The sequence below is a fragment of the Stenella coeruleoalba genome (assembly GCF_951394435.1).
Source record: "Stenella coeruleoalba genome assembly, chromosome: 8".
NCBI lineage: Eukaryota > Metazoa > Chordata > Mammalia > Artiodactyla > Delphinidae > Stenella > Stenella coeruleoalba.
The window spans coordinates 31,766,957-31,788,045 of NC_137154.1; the positions used below are offsets into that span (position 1 = coordinate 31,766,957).

Here is a 21,089-nt window from a genome sequence, read left to right on the forward strand (position 1 = left end):
CCTCTGGGGTCCGTGCTTTTAGCCGCGGCTCGCGCCCGTCTCTGGGGTCCGCGCTTTCAGCCGCGGCTCGCGCCCGTCTCTGGGGTCCGCGCTTTCAGCCGCGGCTCGCGCCCGTCACTGGAGTTCCTTTAAGCAGCGTTCTTAAACCCCTCTCCTCACGCCCCAGGAAACAAAGAGGGAAGGAAAAGTCTCCTGCCTCTTCGGCAGGTGCAGACTTTTCCCCGGACTCCCTCCCGGCTAGCTGTGGTGCACTAACCCCTTCAGGCTATGTTCAAGCCGCCAACCCCAGTCCTCTCCCTGCGCTCCGTCCGAAACCGAAACCCGAGCCTCAGAGCCTCAGCTCGCAGCCCCGCCCTCCCCGGCGGGTGAGCAGACAAGCCTCTCGGGCTGGTGAGTGCCGGTCGGCACCGATCCTCTGTGCGGGAATCTCCCCGCTTTGCCCTCCGCACCCGTTGCTGTGCTCTCCTCCGCGGCTTCGAAGCTCCCCCCTCCGCCTCCCGCAGTCTCCGCCCGCGAAGGGGCTTCCTAGTGTGTGGAAACTTTTCCTCCTTCACAGCTCCCTCCCACTGGTGCAGGTGCCGTCCCTATTCTTTTGTCTCTGTTTTTTCTTTTTTTCTTTTGCCCTACCCAGGTACGTGGGGGGGTTTCTTGCCTTTTGGGAGGTCTGAGGTCTTCTGCCAGCCTTCAGTAGGTGTTCTGTAGGAGTTGTTCCACGTGTAGCTGTATTTCTGGTGTATCTGTGGGGAGGAAGGTGATCTCCGCGTCTTACTCTTCCGCCATCTTCCGCCGAGCCCCTAACCTTCCTTCTTGATCTTGTAAGGGGCCACTTAGATCTGGATTGTGGAAACTGTCAATAATACATCATTTCATGTACAGCCTTCTGTGTCAAAAAACTTATATAACTGCCTTGACTTCTGACTGGCAGAACAGTTCTCAGAGCTTTCTGGATGCTCTTCCCAGGGTATCATCCTCAAATTTAGCTTGAATAAAATTTTTCATTTCTTTCTTAGATTGACAGATTCTTTTGTTGACAGTGGTTACATTATTTGTAGCACAAGCAGAAATAATTTTATCAGGTAGCTTTCCTATAGAATCTTTTCATCTTTGGGGTTGACTTTAAGAGTCCAGTCCAGTCCAAGAAAAGTAATATCTGACTCAGTAACCTTTCAAGCAGTGTTTAAATAGAGATCCAGTGACTCATCTGTCTGAGTCAGAATTCAAGCATATATTGGGATTGATGTTCTAAGTTAGTCTAAGGCCAATCCAAGAATGAGAATTGCTAACTCATTAATTATCTGAAATCTCATGTTTTTCTCTCACAACTTATTTTGAATTGATAGCTCTAGAGATCACTTCTTTAAATCTCCTGGAGAGTATTGAATTTATTTACATTAAGAGTTTCCTGCCTTGTGTAATTATTGTCATTAATTCATTAATTAACATTTTCAATTGCCTTTAGTATTCACAAGACACCTAAGTTTTTTTTTTTAATAAAAGAGAGACGCAAACTTTATTGAGCATTTGCTGTTTATCAGGGTCTGTGCTAAATGTTCCACGCACATTCTTACAAGAAACTGTGAGGTAGACATGATATATAAATGATAGATAAAGAGCCTGAGTTTTAGGATGGTTAAGTGTCTTGTTCAAGATCTGGCCCAGCTGTCTAATTTCAAAGCCCTTACCCTAACAACTGTACATTCTTCTCTCTCTGAAAAACGTATAATGAATAAAATTTCTCAGGTAGCAATATGGATTACAGCAAGAGCCCAAATGTTATCATTCCTTTGCCCCATATTTTCCTCTAATTGCCATTGCATTTTTTTAAAATTGGGGTATAGTTGCCTTACAATGCTGTGTTAGTTTCTGCTGTGCAGCAAAGTGAATCAACTATATGTATACCTGTAGCCCCTTTTTTTTGTATTTCCTTCCCATTTAGGTCACCATAGAGCATTGAGCAGAGTTCTCTGTGCTATACAGCAGTTTCTCATTTGTTATCTATTTTATACATAGTAGACAGTTACCTAAATTTTTAATGTTTACTTGCTTAAATATGAAAGGTCTTTCTCTGGAAACAATTGCTTTTTTTTTTTTTTTTTTTTGTTTCATAAATTGGAGTTGGCACTTGTAAGGGAGCAAAATTTGCCACCCCAAAATGTCTCTTTGGCATGTGGGTCATTTCAAGTTGAAAACAATCAAGGCCCAAAAGACTCAGGAAGAAACTTTGACCTTACTTCTAACTGCCTGAAAGAATTTAGATAGAGGGCCTTTTTCTGGAATAGAGCTTTCACCAGGGAGGTGATATTTGGGGGGGGAAACTAGGCAGGGCCTAGAGATCAGAGTCCACTCTGTGTCCCATTTCCTCTGCTAGTCCCAGCAAACATTGGTTTACCAAACATTTGCTTTTCCATCTCTATGTCAATTGCCTTCCTCCCCCTTTGAAGTCCCAAACCACTACTCCCAACATCCTCTTTAGTCTTTAGCTGAAAGTGGTACTTAAGGTGAGGGTTTTGTCCTTTTGGTGAGTTACTTAGTTTTCCTGGGTTTCTCCCAGGTATACCTGTTATTAAGCTTTAGTTTGATTTTCTCCTGTTAATCTGTCTCATGTCAATTTACGTTTTAGACCAGCCAGAAGAACCTCGAAGGATAGAGGAAAATTTCTTCCTCTTCAACACACTTTTCCCAAATTGCGAAATATTTGTGTGTGTGACAGTATTTAATGTAGGTTTACTCACTGCGTGTGCGTATTTGGAAACCTAGAATATAGAGATCTTAAAAAGCAGGGATTTCTCAGTTATGTGAATGTAGGGGTGTGCATGTCTCTTTAACTTGCTATTAAGCAATGATTGAAATTTTATCACCTTATCTGTTTGAAAAAAACTTAATGAACACCTCTGTTCTGGTTTCTTGGAATTACTTAGAGCAGAGTTAGTGAGCACAGTAAAGATCCATGACCTCATGCAGTTTCTACTGTCTACCAAAAAGAAAAAATAAAGAAGGCTGCAAGTAAGAGAAGAGTTTATTTGGTATCTTAGGAGTTGCAATTCAGGAGGCGTGGATTTGAGTAGCAACTTAAACGTGCTCTGAGGAAAATAGAAAATAGTGGGGGGTTACAAAGACCACAGACAAAGACATTCTAGAGAAGTTACATAGGTTGTTTTACACAGCTGTGGTTGGTGCTGGCAGGCATTCAGTCACTTGTCAGCAACTGATTGCTTGCTAAGCTGCAGTTTCCAGGGAGTGAAGAAAATGAGTTCCAGGTGGCCTGTGGATGGCCTGGTCCAAAGTTCATATTGCATTTGGGTGTGGTTGTGTGTAAGTGCTGTGTCCCCAGTGGCCTCCTTTTTCCATTGTAGATCCCTTTGACGTAAGTGACTCCATTTTATTGTTCATAGTCCACACTATCCTAGTGAATTTCATGGATTATAGGGGGAAAGAAACGTCAGAGTCACCTAAACATTTATACATTTTTTTCTAGTGAGAAATTGTAATCTAAGTAGGGATTTTGCAATGTTTAGGAATACAGACAGAATCCTGTGGGAAGCTCTTAGGCTTTGCACATTAGATTTCAAGATTCTTGAATCTAATAACCAAGTAAGATTGAAACAGTCCAGCACCTGTGTATTATGGCAATTTCTAGAGGATTATTTATATTGTATGAAAATAGCCAAAGAATTTATAAGAATATTTGAATCCACATTTTGTATTAAGAATATATATATATGTGTATAGATATAATGGTATTCAAATAATATATAACAAACTAAAATGACAACAGCACATAGTGGACTCTGCTATGTCTCCAGCATGTCTGGTTATGGATAAAGAGTTAGTTTTGGTTCAGTCTAAACCTGTGCCTGTGTACCCGACACACACAGACTGTGTAGTCTTGTCTCTTATGTTCTGCTCTATATTCGAAGGCCTGTTCCTCACTTTAGGGATCTTACTGCTGACAATTCTCACTATTTATTACCCCTGGTAACAGTACCATGTTGCTGCAGTTTCTGCCCTATGCCAGAAAAGTAATCTCCTTAAGTTCCAGAAACTGCATTTTCTCTACGGGATCAGATGTTTCTGTTCTGGTGCTAGTTGATTCCATTTTCTTGGTCCACACAATGGGATTAAATGTCCCCTTTTTGTCTAGAAGTACCCCTTTTGCTTAGAGCTATAATTAAAAATGTACCCCTTTTGCTCAATAAGGTGAACGGTCTCTCAGGTAGTAGTATTTCTGTACAGAGTTATTTAGCCATTAATATCCAAAGTGTGTTCCTCTATGCACTAGGCCTGTGCAGCATTTGTACAGGAGTTCTTTGACAGAATCACTTTGGGAGACACTGTATGGCATCTCTTCCTCCTGAGACAGTGTATTAATGTATTAAAGGTTCTAGGAGTCATGCAAAAGCAAAACAGTAATAACAAACTCAAAAATCTTTGTTGTCCCAACCAATTTTTCCTAGAATTCATTAAGCAGAATACATTTTTAATGTAACATGAATGACATCTCAAACATTTTCAGTGGAATGGACTTTCGAAAATGCTCATGACTGGTATTTTGTTTGTCATAGAGTCATTTCACTTTTTTTGATGCTTGTCATTTCTTTTTCAACCCAGGTACCTTTCATAGTTTTGTTTCTATTTCAGGCAAGTTATGATTTTGCTTACTACTTGCTATTAGAATTTATTCTTGGATAAAAATATTTAGAAACAGTGGTAGTATTTATCCTGAAGATATAAAAAGTCACTTAATTTTAATTCATTACATTAATAGCTGTGTCAGATACAGAATCATTTTTCCTTAAGTATCTCAAAGGTCATATGAAGATGATATTGGAAGTGAGGAACCAGTGCATTATTGATCCAGCAAGAAACAAAAGGTTATGTGTATATACAGATTTTTTTTAAGTCTAGTCATGACAAGACATAAATTCTATAATTTAGAATTGATTATAAGACATGACTGGTCATATTCTTAATATTTTATTCAAATAGACATAAAGATTCATAATCTGGAAAGCTGACAAAAGAAATCCTGTAGTCCCAGGCTTCACAAAGCTTAAGTCTAATTTGAATGTTTTCAAACAGAAGTTGACATAGAGTGATATATAATAATAGCCACAGAAGTTAAAGGCTTAATTGTAAATATAGTAATTCCCAAGATATTGCTTCCAGATTTACTATTTTTGGTAGTGTGTGGTGTCTGTGGATGATAAATACGATATTTGTCCTCAGAGAGCAATTAATACCCTAAGATATGGTAGAACAAGGCAGATACACAACTATAAGTAATACTATGGGACTAACATTTATTTAGTATTTACTTTGGATTGGTATTTACATTTTCATTTAATCCTCACAACAAATCATCAAAGCCTGTAAGTGGCATATACTGCTACTAACCCATACATAAGTTCCTTCTTCCAGTCTGTCCAGTCTTGTGATGTACCATTATTAGTCATAGCCAGTCAAGACGATCATGATCTGTGATTTCTGAGGCTTCCTTGAAGCCAGGGGCTGTTTCACATGTTTCACTTCTGGACAGTAATAACTAAGAGGAAAACTTCTGGGTAGTAGGGAGAATTTTACAAAACTTCTGCTTTTCTAATAAAGGGAATTCCAAACAGACAAACTTGGCACTATCTCTCCTTCTCTGCTTCCTGCCTTGAACTCTAATAATAAAATGTGGAGTGGCAGACCTTGAAACCACAAACAGGATAAAATTCAGCACACTGAGGATGATAGGGTAGGAACACAAAAACGGTTTGAATTTCTGCTTGTACTAAAAAGAAGCTCAATCAACAGGTGCAGTGCCTTATATCTGGATTTCTTGTGAGAAAATTGACCTCTGTTTGCTTACATCAGTGATAGCTTCTTGTTACATGCAGCTGAACATATTTCTAATTAATATGTTTTTGTAGGAGGGTAAAGGGAGAACTAAGGTCTAGAGACACTAAGTGACGCAAGGTGACACGAAAATAAATGAGGGAGCTAAGATTTGAGCTGAGTCTAAAATCCATACTTATCCCATCACATATACTGTATTTTAAGAGGATATAACAACAGTTCATCCAGGAGATCAAGGAGGATTTCACAGAAATAGAATGGCAAGATCATCCCATGGGAAAATTCCACTGCTAATATTGAGAAAATTATTGTCATTAGAAGACATTACTGAGGTCCAGTATTATCCAGAAATCTGGGACACTTAAAAAAAAAAGTGTTACTAAAGATTAGGGATGAGGTAAAGAAGTGCTCAAGCTGGGTGTACTTCGATCTCTTTAAATTTATTTTGCCAAAATTAAAGATTTTCTTTGCTTAGTGAATACTCTTATCTAAGCTTCTTTAAAATGATGGTGAAAAATCATCTCCTATCTATGAAGACAACTGGACATCTCTTTGGACACTATCTCTCTGACTTCTCTGCAGCCAGTGAATGATTTGCTGACAATTTGTGTGAACTTGTCCCTGAGCCAGCCTTGGTGAGGCTGAGCACTGGTGTGTTGCTGACTGTGCTCAGTGAAGGCCGTTTTACCCTGTGTCTGTTCATATTGACTTGGTAAGCCAGATGAGCAAAATAAATTGTGAAGCAAAGTAAAGCAGTCTATAATAGCTGAAGAATAGATTGTATGACCTCAGGTCATTCCCATCATGGATCTGTGTGGATCTGTGATTTTTCTTTGAGTTTAAAAGGGCTCTGTTGATGTAATTGTTGAAAACCTTATTTTGTTTGAGTCAGCTTTCTACAATTCTCAGCAAGCCTTACAAGGTTTTTGTTTTTTTAATTTTTTTGTTTTTTTTTTCCCTCTCCCGTTCCCTTTCATTAAGATTATTCATTTTATTTGTATTTACCAATCTTCCTTAACTTACAGTGTGGTGTGGTTACATCTTAATAAACCCATTGTAAGTTGAGAATATTGTGAGTCAAAAATACATTTAATGCACCTAACCATCATAGCTTAGCCTAGCCTACTTTAAATATGCTCAGAATACATACATTAGCTTATAAGTGGGCAAAATCATCTAACACAAAGCCAACTTTATAAAAAAGTGCTTAATATCTCATGAAATGTATTGAATACTTAAAGTGAAACACAGAATGGTTGAATGCGTGCAAAATGTTTCTAAGTGTATCACTTAGTTACCCTTATGACTGCACGGCTGACTGGGAATTTCGGTTCTCTACTGCTACCCCCCATCACAAGATGGGACCACATATTGATAGCCCAGGAAAAGATCAAAATTCAAAGTTTGGTTTCTACAGAATGCTTATTGCTTTTGCTCTACCCTGAAGTCAGAAAATCATAACTCGAACCATTGTAAGTCAGGGACTGTCTCTAGTTACCTTATGGATATCTGAGATTATTTTTCTACTAAAAAATTTATTCATCGGCACTAAAAAGAAATGAGCTATCAAGGCATGAAAAACACACAGAAACCCTAAATACATATTACTAAGTAAAAGTATTTTGAAGAGGACACGTACTGTTTGATTCCAACTCTATGACATTTTTGAAAATGCAAAACTTTGGAAACATTGAAAAGATCAGTGATTTCTAGGGGTGGGAAGGCTGCAATAGGCCGAGCACAGGATTTTTAGCTCAGTGAAGATATGCTGCATGATATTATGATGATGGACATATGTCATTATACATTTCTCCAAACCCATAGGATGTACAATACCAAGAGTGAACCTTAAGGTAAACTATGGACTTTGGATCATAGTGTCAGTGTGGGTTCATTCTTGTTTAAAAAAAGTCACCATTCTAGTGAGTGATGTTGATGATGGGGGAGACTATGCATGTGCGGGGGCAAGGGGTATCTGGGAAATCTCTATACCTCCCTGTCAATTTTGTTGTAAACCTAAAATTACTCTATATAAGGTCTTAATTTTTTTAAGTCAATACAAAATTTGAAAAAAATTCAAGGAATTGAATGTTATAGCATCTCTCTTCACCAATACTTGTGTTTGGGAGGGTTTGAGACATTTTTTATACAATAAAAAATTGGACGAGCTTTCAATTCAGTAAAATAGCCTAAAGTAGAAAATTTTAAGTGTAATATTAGCATCAAAATGTGAATTAGAAAATAAAGACTTGAGGATAGATAGAATTTTCATCCATAGGTCATATGATTCTATAGTTACAGAATGAGCTTCAAGTATATTTTCTATAACTACCATTTATGGAGTGTTTGTAATAGACAATATATTGTTTTCCCACCCAACACCTGCCAGTACCGCCGTGTGCATATAAGAGATTCAGCTAAATTTAGGCATTTGCTCTCTATGCATAACCAGGGCTGGGAAAGTCACTGTGTCACAATCAATCTGCCTCTCATAACTTTGAATTTGTTCCAAACTAACTGTGACTTGGGGTGATCTGAAATCCCCTTTCAGTTAATCAAATAGGTTGAGTTGTACTTAAGTTAGTTAAAAATGCGGGGTACCTGTTTTATACATTAATATAGGGATACATACTATTTGTACAGAAGCTTGTAGCTTCTTCATTTCTTAGAAGTGAATACATTTTTTAACCAATATTTTTGTCTGGTCAAAGTCCTCTCCTTTCAGTGTGTGCTGACGCTCTTCTGGATAGCTTACAATTCTTTTCCCACATCAACTGTGAAGGATTTGCAATATCCTTATTTATATTTCTCTGCAAATTGCACAAAATCTGATAATTTGCAAATGCTCAAAATTTACTTTTGGATCTGACTTGATCAGTTAGTTTCTATAAATGCTTCTCTGTAATGCATTTAACAAGATGCTAACTTTTCCATTCACCGAGAAGTGACTTCTTAATCTTCATGATCAAGCCATTTTGTCTCTGTTCCCTCCTGCAGTCCTCATTCTATTCTCTGAGGCTCTTCGATGGAAAAGTGCGCCACGTACTGGTATATTTGAGAGAGTCGCATCTGGATTGGTATGTATTCCAGAAATTTTTCTTCTTTTGCTTTATTGTCATGACTAACTCTATATAACACCATTCAGTGCTAGTTTTTAACGGAAACTCAGCAGCACTTCTTTTAACCATTCACACTAAATCTTCAAGCTTCAACTTTTGCCCTGAGGACAAGGGTTGTTTGGTAGCTATTTGTTAAATGTGTGAAAGAACAGGTATGTGAGGATAGCATCTGTTGACTAGTTAAGAGAAGTTTAATATCAGTAACTCTAAAAAATGTAAGGAAGAGTTTTGAATGTTCACTATTTCCTAAAAAGTATACTGAAAACATAAGCTAACATGCATGTGATTTGATTTCTGACACTTGTGGAAGATTTCAGACGGGCTCCTCCGTTTTCTTAGGAGAATTAATTGCATGATTCTCAATGCAATGAACTATCATTAGTTTACTGCTGCATAGCAACACCATTCACATCCTCATGAACAGGCGTGAACAATGTTCCATCGTTTCCAAAGGCTTTCTAAGGGCTCTGCCGATAAGTTGAAAGAACAAATCAAATAAGCCCCTGAAAGGACATTGAGGAAGAGGAGGGAAATAAGAGGTCATTTTTGGTAGCTGTCTATTCATGCAGAACTTTCTTGGGTCAGAACATTAATTGATTCACTATAGTACAAATCTGTTTCTCAGCCTTCAGGATTGAGGATAGTTTTCCTCAGTCATTTCAAAGTATTTGAATCAAGGGAACATGACGATGGGAGAACAAAGGAGTCAGTGTTTTTCCTTTTCAGTAACTGAAATGTTTGAGTTCTTTAAAAATCTGGAAATCCCACTAACAACCAGAATATCATTTTATAAATATACCAGAAGAAGGTAGAATGTTTTACCTGGATTCTGAGAAAGCCATATGAGCCATTCCTACTCCACCGCACACCAGTTTCGATATCTCAATCCCAGGGATGCTTTGCTTTGATGAAAATTTCATGAAACCTCTCTTTTGATGAAAATTTTAATACATAAATATGGCATACAGTTTATTTGGTCATAGCCTGGACCTAATTATTATTAACGGTTGTGATCAAGCTATAACTTATTATATTTTACCTTCTTTGTATTATAGCTTCATATATGTATAACTATGTTTTCCTTGGCTTATAGCCAATTTACTGCATTTTGCTGTTATATCTCTTCACTATTCTGTGGGTGTGGGTTAGGTTAATTTCCATTGACATCTGCTCACATCTCGTTTAAACTTTAGTGATAAATATAATTACTTGTGACTGGGAATCACATATATGTGTTGCTTTAATGAATTAGCCTTTTGGGAACCAGGCTCCCTTTTATATACTTGAGTCAATTATGGAGTTCACATCTCAGTCTACTGAAGATAAGTAAGGTAGTATTACTTAAAATTTGTATTCAGTATATTAATATAAGATACCTCATGGGGTGTATGTTATTTCTAGATAAAATATGTATGAGTGTTTGAGAGGGCAGTGACTTTAACTGATAAAGATCAAATAGCAGGAATGTTTCACGTATTATTCAGAAAACGCAGATGTTGTCCTGGAAGCAAAGGAAGCCACTGAACCTATCTGACATGCTTATATTTTAGAAAGGGCACATAGCAGAAATACAGAGTAAAATTTGGAAGTGATGAGAGGAGAAAGCAAAGGGTAAGTGTCTGTTGCAATGATCTGGTGAATAACTAATGTGAACACAGAATCACAGCATCGAGGGAATCCTGGGACAAGTTTGGAACGGGTGTATTAAGATTCTCTAGAGAAACAGGTCCAATAGGATGTATATAGAAAGATATTTATTAAAAGAAATTGGCTCATGAAATTATGGAGGCTGAGAAGTTCCACCATTTGCAAACTGGAGATCCTGGAAGGCTGGTGGTGTAACTAGTCCAAGTCCAAAAGCCCAAGAAACAGGGGAGCCAATGATATAGATTGTAGTCTGGGTTTGAAGTCCTGAGATCCAGGAGCACTGAGAGCAGAAGATAGGTATTCCAGCTCAAGCAGTGAGGCAAAAAAAGCTGAATTTTCATCTTCTGCCTGTTTGTTCTATTCAGGCCCTTATTGGATTGGATTGTGCCCACCCACATTGGGGATGGCAAACCAGTTTACTGAGTCTATGGATTCCAGTGTTAATTTCACCCAGAAACACCCTTAGACAAACCCGGAAATAAGGTTTAGCCGAATATCTGGGTACCCCATTATCCTGTCAAGTTGACACATAAAAATAACCATCACAAGTGGGAAACTGACGAGTAAGGAATTGCTGGTGACAGAAGTGACTGGGAAACTTGAGGCAAATGATTTTTAGCAATCAACTACATTTTTTTCTATTCCTTTCTCTGATTCACATAATCTCATAATTCCATTATGAGATTGGAATGATATTGGAATACTGGAATTCCAATATGAGATGGAATGGCATTCCATCATTACCCATTGCTATCTGTATAAAATATGCAATGCACCACTGCCTTGAGTTATTGGCATTTGGGTTGACATGGAGAAGAGAGAAGAGACTATTCATGAGTCAAGATGGAATCCTTCTAAGAAGTCAAAAGGAGTAGGACATTGGAAGTGGGAGTTGACCAAGAGACTCTTGGAGAGTTCACAGAACTATGGGTGAGGTCCTGGATTTATCATCGTATATGGGAGGAGCTCCCCTTAGCTTTCTATTTTTTTCCCTAAATATTAGGAAGATAGTGATCCCCAAATCCTAGCTAACATGTGGACATACAAACTAGAGCTATTTAAGTTACAATTTTAAGAATAATTTGAAAGAATTTTTCAGGAAAAAGCTTTGTACGAACTATGAGATTCTCAAAATAATGTGTGTAATATGTTGGGAATCAGACATGAGTTCTAGTTCTGTGATGCTTGTTCAGTGTAGAACTTGGGACAAATTAGACTGTCTCATTTTACATATCTTTTATATTCCAAAGTGTTATGATTATAAATACTACAAAATGGTTACTTCCTAAAAGCTATGAGAACACAGAAGATGAACATGGTATGTGTCCCTCTTTCTTTATATAATTCCCTGCTATGTCTCTAAACCTGGCTAAGTGTGCATTAAGCCTCTGGTAGAAAGACAGTGACTCTGGAGCTATGATATGGAGGGATAACCAGATGAAATAATTATAGTGATCATTTACTGAGCAGCTACTGAATGCCAATTATTAATTTTGATAGCATTAAACTTCCCATAAACCTTATAGAGTAGGGTTTGTTATTCTCTTCTTTTAGATGGAAAAATTGAGTTCTAACAGTATTTAAAAAAATGATCAAGGGAAACTTCCACAATGTCCAGGGAATACTCCAAACTCTTTGTACATATTTCTATTTGCCTCATCAACATGTCATTAGTTGCACCAGTTTTGTAGCACTCAGTCATGAAATGATATGACTAGATGTCTCATTCTGTAGTTTCAGTAAAGAACAAGGGGCCCCTTTGCACGTGTAACAAGAAAATATAGACTCTATGTCTTATCAATTATAATTGTCAGAGTCAATATTGTCTATATTAAATGTAATGACAAACAGTCTCCACCATCAATAGTAAATCCTTTTCTATACCCTAGGCATTGAGAGTTACTAATAAATTAACATTGTCCTAAAGTTATATGTCTTTCTGTATATTAGGAAAATGTGTTGTCCTAAAGTATTATAAAGTGTTGCCTGAATAGCTTGGCAAACATAAATATTCACTATCAGAAAGGTTAGCTTTAGGGAAAGAGGCTTTCTGTATGGCGATGGGATCTTTCATAATAGAACAAATTTCTCTTCACCCTTTTCAGCCCTCGATCCCTGTTCTGACTCTTGCAAAAATAAACAATGTGCAAAATGACATAAGGGCACATATGTAACAGGGGAAAGAAATGAAATTCCATGTGAAATATATGTTCTGTCACTCATTTTTGTCTCCCCTTGCTCAGAGGTAATTTACTTGAGTATTTTACCAAACCAAAAAATAGCAACAACAAATAAATACACATTAAAGTTTATTTGGTTTTATTGATGACTTTTGGGGATACTTTTCTGGTACTGCCCGACATGAAAATGGCCAGAGGAAGATGTTAACAGGTACCTACATTTTAAAGAACTATTGCGATGTATATGATCTCTTCAATAATAGAGGCCAAAGGGAGCATCCTCAGCTTTGTAATGTAACTCAGAGTCAGGAGAGATAGTTCTCATTCTTAGCATATTAAATATTGATTAAGATGTTAATTCACAGGAAATACAGTCAAAGTTTCTTTAATAGTAGGAATATGAATACCTAATTGAGAAAAAAATAAGAGATGAAGGTGAAGAGTTCAGAAAACAAATGTTCCTTGCAGTACATTTCTGTTTTCATTTAGGTACTGAATATGAGGAAAACACCCACACAGGAGGGAAAGCTAGCATTATTTCTTAAAAGCCCAGGCTTGCACCCAATCTCCACCAGCATTTTATTCCCACCCTAAGGAATCCAATACCAAGCAGCCCCTCCCTCAGCTTAATGGCAGTCAATGGTCAAGTGACATTTACTTTGGGAGGATGAGCCATTTATGGATGAAAACAAACTTGAGTATTACTTAGAGAAGGTTGGGGAATCCCAACCCTATTAAGGAAGGCTCTAGTGGTAGGAACAGGCCAGCTCAAGAAGGACTGTGAAAGCCATAGTAAGAGGTTCTGGATTTTATTCCAGGGACAGTTGACTTTATTTAGTAGGCATTGGGGAGTCAGACTTCTTGAGCAGGAGTGTGACATGATAAGAACTATACCTTAGAAAGAATAATCGTTGGTTATTTTTAGGAGAGTTGGAAGGGGAAGGAAACAGAAGCAAGGACACCATTCAGGAGGCCATGTATATGGTTCAGGGAAGGATGATGTTGACCTGAACTAGAACAGTTACTATAGGAATGGATGTTAGCACATAGGTGAAAGATTACATTTTGGAACTTGATTCTATATTACTTGGTAGTTGATTTGGGCCAAGAATGAAAGAAAACAAATTTGAGGAGGTAACCTAAAAAGGGCTTTGGGGGGAAAAAAACTCTGATTTTAGGAAGACTTGGGTTAGTTATCTGACTCCGTGTGTAATAGCTGTGTGATCTTGAATAGGTTATGTACCTTTCTTAATTTTGTTTTCCTCAAAACAATGGTTATAAAGCCCAATTACTTGGTTTGGTGTGATATTTAAATGCATTCCCAAGTATATACATTCTGCAGTCACATTACTGTGGTTGAGAATTAGATATTTGAGATGCAGAAAAACTGGATTAAATCTATTAGGGGACATTTTCCAGGTTTTCAGTGTATACTTTATGCTTAGAGAAGAAATGGAGTCCTCAATTGTCCAGGACTCAGCAGACTTTCAGAAGAAAATGGTCAGTAATGGATGTAAGATATGAAAATGTAGACATATTCACAAGTGAACATTTGGGAACTCCAGGCTGGCATCAAAAATTAGTTGAAATTATTTTATCTACCAGCATATCCTTGAATTAAAATAATTTGCCATTTCAGCTCAGTAGGAATGATTTTTATATGTAATTTAGCAATAAGTACCTTTGTTTTATAAGAAAATGAGTCATGCATTCTCAAATTGATCCCTATTAAGATTGTAATCTTTTCTGAAAATTTTATATGAAAAAAATGTCTGTTGATATATCTCCACTTTGTTATTGGAGATGCAGTGCCACATGTTTGACAGAGCATCAATGATTGTCATTACAATGATTGTATTAGACTTGTAAGATATTTTAAATTTACTCAAAATACTAGTAAAGCTATAATTTACAAAGGGATCACTATATACCAACAATGACGTACAGTATCTCATTTCATCCATAGTAGTCCCATGTGGCAGACATTATCTCTAATTTACAGATAAGGAAACAGAGGCATGAAGAGTAATTTTTCCCCATGTCACATAGCTAGTAAGTTAAAGAACCCAGATTTCAATCCAAAGGTCTTCAACACCAAAGTTGATGCCAGTTTCCTCAAATTTAAGAATTCTGTTGCCTTTTAGTTAAGGTATCATCAATCTAAAGAATAAAATCATTTACAACCTCATGTAGTTGGAAGCAAAGCATTTTTCTGAGTAAGGATTACCTACTCTTGCAGTTATATAACTTTTAATAATATTATTGTCTTTACATTTTAGAAAAATAAAAATTGTCTTAAGGAAAAAAAAACACATCAAAGCTGTAGGGTAAGAGCTCATACTTTCATAATCTAAAGTTTTCTACATGGACGCTGAGATTCTAATGATAATCTCACCCTTGCCTCCACCCTACTAGGGATGGAGTGATGTACCTGATCCTTGAGAAGGGGAGGGAAGAAGACAAGACATGTGCATTTCTAAAAAGCTCCACAGGCAATGGAGATTAAACTCTCTTCACTGGCCAATTGGAGGCCAGTGTTCTAATCTTATTTTCATGGTCTTATAATAAGAGACAAACCAAAGAGGAATATTGCTGATGGAGCAACACTCTGCAAGGGGTGAGTTGAATTGGGTGAAGCAGGGTTGACTGTTCTGTCACTGGAGGCATCAGAATATTGGTGATCAGCAATTTTAATATAAATCTTCAACTGTATTAAAACAGGGTTTTTAATTCAGTATTATGTAAAATCTCTAGACTGAACTAGGAGAATAACAAGCCCCTCTATAGAATTTGAGTTAATGCAAGCATATATTTAAATGATATGAACATAGGCACACACATACACATACACACACGTATATGTAAAAGGGGAGAAAAAAGAGACTACATTTTAAGTGCAGTAAAGTTCTGAAATTACCATCTTGTACCTTCTCCTTAGGAAATTGGTGAGCCTGTCGGGGGATGAGGTTAAGGGAAACAGCAAAAGCTGATCATACACTTATTATTTCTCCTCTAACTTTTCCTTAATTCCATGCATCCTCAGGCTCCTGATTTTTATATCATTTTGTATTGAAATGTCTATACATTTTATTAGGCCTTTTATATTATAAATAAATTTCAATCTGTTTGGTAGCACGAGCATGGTCTTCATCGTATGTTTATATTGATCTACCTATTCCGCTTCTGTTTAATTACTGCACTGCTTTGTATGAAGCTGACACTAAAGCCGTATGGTGGTCATGTGCTGACACCACCACTTCTAAAGGTAGCCCTTATCTAATGGCTAACCAACCCAAGGCTCTAAGCGACTTAGCCAAAGTACACTGTCAAGAGCTGAGGGAAGTGCACATGAAACTGGATTCTGAGGATGATGGACCAACTAAGGTGAAACATAGATTTAGATAAAATAAATTTTATCAATATAGGAGTACTCACATGGATTACAGACTTCAGCACCATGACCCCTGGGAGATGATAGAGATATGATGCTATGGTGGCTCCAAAAAATGTAGAAAAAGTAATGGCCCACACTAATGAGGCAAAAATGCCAAGTTGTCGTGGTAGATGGTGGAAGAAAAGATTAAAATGCTCATAGAAATGGGCTTATTAAATTTGATATTATGTAAGAAAAACCACCAGAGGACTGTGTTCCATGGGAAGGCTCAGAGGATCCTCCTTATACCAGTAAGAAATGTGTGGTTAGGGACATCAGGATCAACAAGAAGTGCAGTGGTTGGGATGGTAAGGAGGGCTGAAAGCTGGAACTCCTGAAATGACCAAAGGTGCTTATGAGACAAGCAACCAGAGCTCGGGGAGATTTGCACTGTGCTTTTACCTTATACTGCCCTTTCTCCTTTTCTCCCTCATTTCTTCAACATTCATTTCAAGTTCTTTCTACTTCACGAAGACCAGTCTGTATTCAACTACTTATCCTCTGTAATTCCTGTGTCATTACTCACAATATGTCAGATCTTTGCCACTATCTCCTGACATCCAGATAGCATTTAATATAAAATTTGTTCACTTCATGGACTCAAGGATGTAGTAAGAGGAAAAATATGCCTTTGGTTAGCTGACATTTGCTGTATCTCTTATTTATTTTTTCATAAATAAGGATGCTAGGCAAGAGCTCAGAGGGATGCAAATGAGGAAGAAGAAACTTTTAAGGAGGAGCAGTTACATGAACACAGCCATCATATATGTAATACGAAAACCTGGGAAAACTGGAATTGTTGCTATCTGCTGACCCACCAAGCAAAATCTGACCCAGAACAGAGATCCCAGGCTGGTTTTTGATGTCTGGATATAAGGATGCCAAATTCCTACCATAGCACTGTCTCCCCAGGGCTTATAAATCCAACCTGCTTATAAGTTCAACCCTCTAGGACACCAAACTCTAAAGTTTTCCATGTTTCTTTAGGGAGGAGAAGAAAATAAATCCCCAACTATAATGCCTACTTTTTGCTGTAAGGAGAATAAGAAAGAATGCTACTTGGGATATTATTACCCTTAACACACAGATCTATGGTAGTCAGAGCAATGAACATAGACGAGTTCTCATGACACTTGAGGTCTAGTCTCTAGTATGTCACTGTTTGGATGGCATTGAGTGAGTAAATTCTCCTCTCTTGGTCTGTTTCCTCTTTAAAATTACAGGATTGGTCCAGATACATTGCATCACACTAGATCAAACTTAGTATGGCCTCTCAAGTTGGTTAACAGAACATAGGCCCATGACTTTATACTTCTGAGAGTACTCAAAAGAGATCATGGAAACCAGCAGTTTCCGGCTATAGAACTAGCTTTCAACTTTTCTATTTCTCATACCCTTCAGAATGGTAGATATTGCAACACAGAAGGAAGAAGAAAAGGATTGTGTGGTGGGAAATTTACCTATTTCTCTAAAATTTAAAAAAATCTGAAAAAGTCTATAGCAAAGGGCAAAATATTAAAAGTACTACATCTTGGTCATGGTTTTATTATTTTCTGAAATTATATGTTTGGTATACTTTTAAATTAAAAGATTATTCCAGCATAATTGCCAAAATGTGACCTACAGTCACATCAGAGAGGAATTTTATCTAAATGTATTTTTGAAATCACTCCAGTGGTCCACATAGGTGAAGAGATGAAGCTTTGTAGTTTATGGTGACAAGACTGGTGATCAGATTAAAAAAAAAAAGATCAGAGATCGTCAGACTAGATAAAATATAAACCAAAGATAAATGCAGAGGTATATTAATATCATACAAAGTATACTTCAAATTAAATCATATTCTTTATGATAAAAAGATACATATCAAATGATAAGGTCAATTCAATGTGAGATAGAACAACCTTACATGAACATGAACTTAATAAAAGAGCTGTAATAGAGGTGAAGCAAAACTCACCTAACTGAAGGGAGAAACAGACAAATATTCCATTTTAGTTGGAGATTGCAAACTCCTTTCTCAGTACTGTAGGAAAAGTATACAGAATTCAGTATGAATAGAAAAGAAAGTAGAAAACATAAAGCAACTTGACCTAGTTGAAAATTATAGAACTTCCACACAAAAACAGCAGAATACACATTCTTTAAAAATACTAATTATAGGGCTTCCCTGGTGCTGCAGTGGTTGAGAGTCCGCCTGCCGATGCAGGGGACTTTTGTACGGGTTCGTGCAAAAACCCCGATGCAGGGGTTCATGCCCCGGTCCGGGAAGATCCCACATGCCGCGGAGCGGATAGGCCCGTGAACCATGGCCGCTGAGCCTGCGCGTCCGGAGCCTGTGCTCTGCAACGGGAGAGGCCACAACAGTGAGAGGCCCGCGTACTGCAAAAAAAAAAAAAAAATACTAATGATACATTTATTAAACGTATAATGATACATTTATTAAATGTATCATTAAATACTAATGATACATTTATTAAAATATATATGCTGAGCTATATAACGAATCTCAACAAGTTTAAAAGAATTGAAATCATAAGAAGTGTATTATATGGTTGTTAGCAATCATTAGCAGTCACTGGAAAAATATCTGTATGGGTTATGATTTTAGTTTTTCTATAATTGTGTCTGATGTATTTCTTAAGTGTAAAATGTTGAAGCATAACTGACAAAAAATAACCCATAACACCTCAGGAAGTAATTTCATTTAACTATATTTTTCCAGTCATCCCGGGGTTCCACATTGTCATTTATATTAGAGTAATAATTTTTTAAGAACCTTTCAATAAACAAATTTGTCACCCAATTTTCCCAGACTTGATGGGCCTCAAGATCCCTTTTTAAATGGCATTCAAGATGTCTTTTGTTAGAAAGTTTTTAGAAAAGCTGGTCATGACAAATAATTTTTTGTTGTCAAGAGAGATCTATCTTGCAAGTTGTCTATGTCCTTCTGTTCCAAGAATTCCTTTCACAATATCCATCTTATAATACAGAGTCTATGATTATGTGTGCTTCATCTACTAGGATTTCATCTTGATCAAAAATATTAGCAATCCAATGGCAATTCATAATCAATTTGAAGATCTCTAGGGAAATGTCTTTTTTTAGTTTATAATTCTTCCATTGTGTGTTAGGTAGAGGATGTTTTTCTTTAAAGGTCAGAAGAAGTGTATATAAAGAATATCTTAGAAGTATGAACTAGAAAGTCGTGGTAGACCTTCTATACCGCAAATAAGAAATCAAAAGCTATGAGTTCATCAAAACAACTTTGGGAAATCTAGTCAATCAACCTGATATTCTGTTTAAAGATGCCAAACATAAATTATGTTGAGTGTTAAGACATACCTGCCCACTTGATTTGACATTTTATTCAGAAACAGGTTGAAGACGTTTATGAAGAATTTACTCAGGAATTTTTTAAAAAAATGGTACCAGGTCTCATTAAGTTTGTATTACAATCTAATTTTGGATTTTTCAATAAATGGTAACGTGATGAACAATGACAGTTGAATTAAAATGAAAAAAAAGTAAATGTACTAATTGCTAAGGTGTTAATATCAGGTTCCCTTGGTTGTGAGACATATCAAAAAGTGAATTTAAAGGAGTTCCTGCTCTCAAAGAATATATACATGAATAGTACTAGGAACAACAACTATATCTAATATTTTAGAACTAGTATTTATTAAATATTCCCCTTGATATAGGTACTTGCATACATTCTCATTTAATTTTCTCAGCAATTCTGCAAAATACTTAGGAGTATCCAATTAGGGACCTGCACAATACCCGCTTCCCTCTCCAATGTGTCTTTCTTATGTCTTGGATCATGGTTGGTCTGAGTCTACCATGAGTCATATTTCCTGATTTTTCAGTCGTCTTACTTCTAGACGTGGCTATGCGGCCGGATTCTGGCCAGTGATGTGTAAGTGCAAGTCAATTTCCATTGCTCTTAAAGCCATGATCATGTAGAAATTATTTACATTTTTTTCCCAACATATAATGTTCAGATTAAAGACAGGAGTTATTCTTAGGAATACAGAAGAGCTGCGTATATTTGAAAAAAGCAACATTTCTAAAAATACCAGTTAATCCTTTATTTAACTGAATTTTGAGCGTTTACCAATTTACAGATTAAAAATGATTACAAATAGAACTAGATTTTAAGAATTAAAATATTAAGAATTCTAGCACAGAATAATGTAGAACAAGAATCGTGAGAAAGCCAAGAGAACATCTGTAAAAACTAGAAGAATGAGAACATAGAGCAGGCAAAAAGGTTCAAGTCTCTTGACAACACTGGTAAAATACTTTAATTGCCACTTTAGAATGCAGAAATCGAATGTTACTGCACTCACAAATATATTCCATAGTATACATAGTTTATACATATGTCTTTAAAATATACACCGTATGTCAATAACTTGTAACCAACTCGATTAAGGTCATTATTGACATTACAGATAACCCTATGTCATGATTAAGTTAGAATAAAATCCTAATTATCAGGATCAGTAACTGTGATACGGTCAGTTCCCAGTGAAAAAAGGCAGGAAGGGTCTCCTTGCACTGGAATGCTTATGTGTGAGTGTATATCAGTATGTGTGCATGCACATGTACGTGTTGCGGGATGTACAACACCGTGCCAGTTACAGAGTAAGCAGTCAACATATGGTGCTATAAAACCATGTTTGCAGCTCAAACACAGTGCATGCCAGACAGACCTTGTACATACGGAGGTGTTTGTATAGAGGAGTCCCTGTTGCTTAAGCCACACGTTTTATGGGATTTTGTTATACTAGATTGAGCAGACTAAAACAGATTACTAATACATTTTTTACCTCCCCTGGAGCCAAATTGCTTACATTTTAGGGT

At 36.9% G+C, this 21,089-nt stretch overlaps 1 long non-coding RNA gene across 1 annotated transcript in view; it reads left to right on the forward strand.

Moving 5' to 3' along the window:
- Nucleotides 1-21,089, forward strand: part of LOC307190513 — a 183,816-nt gene that overhangs the window by 42,128 nt on the left and 120,599 nt on the right. The window contains exon 2 of the long non-coding RNA XR_013829481.1: nucleotides 8,836-8,915. This is a non-coding gene — a long non-coding RNA (uncharacterized lncRNA). The remainder of the gene's footprint in view (nucleotides 1-8,835; nucleotides 8,916-21,089) is intronic.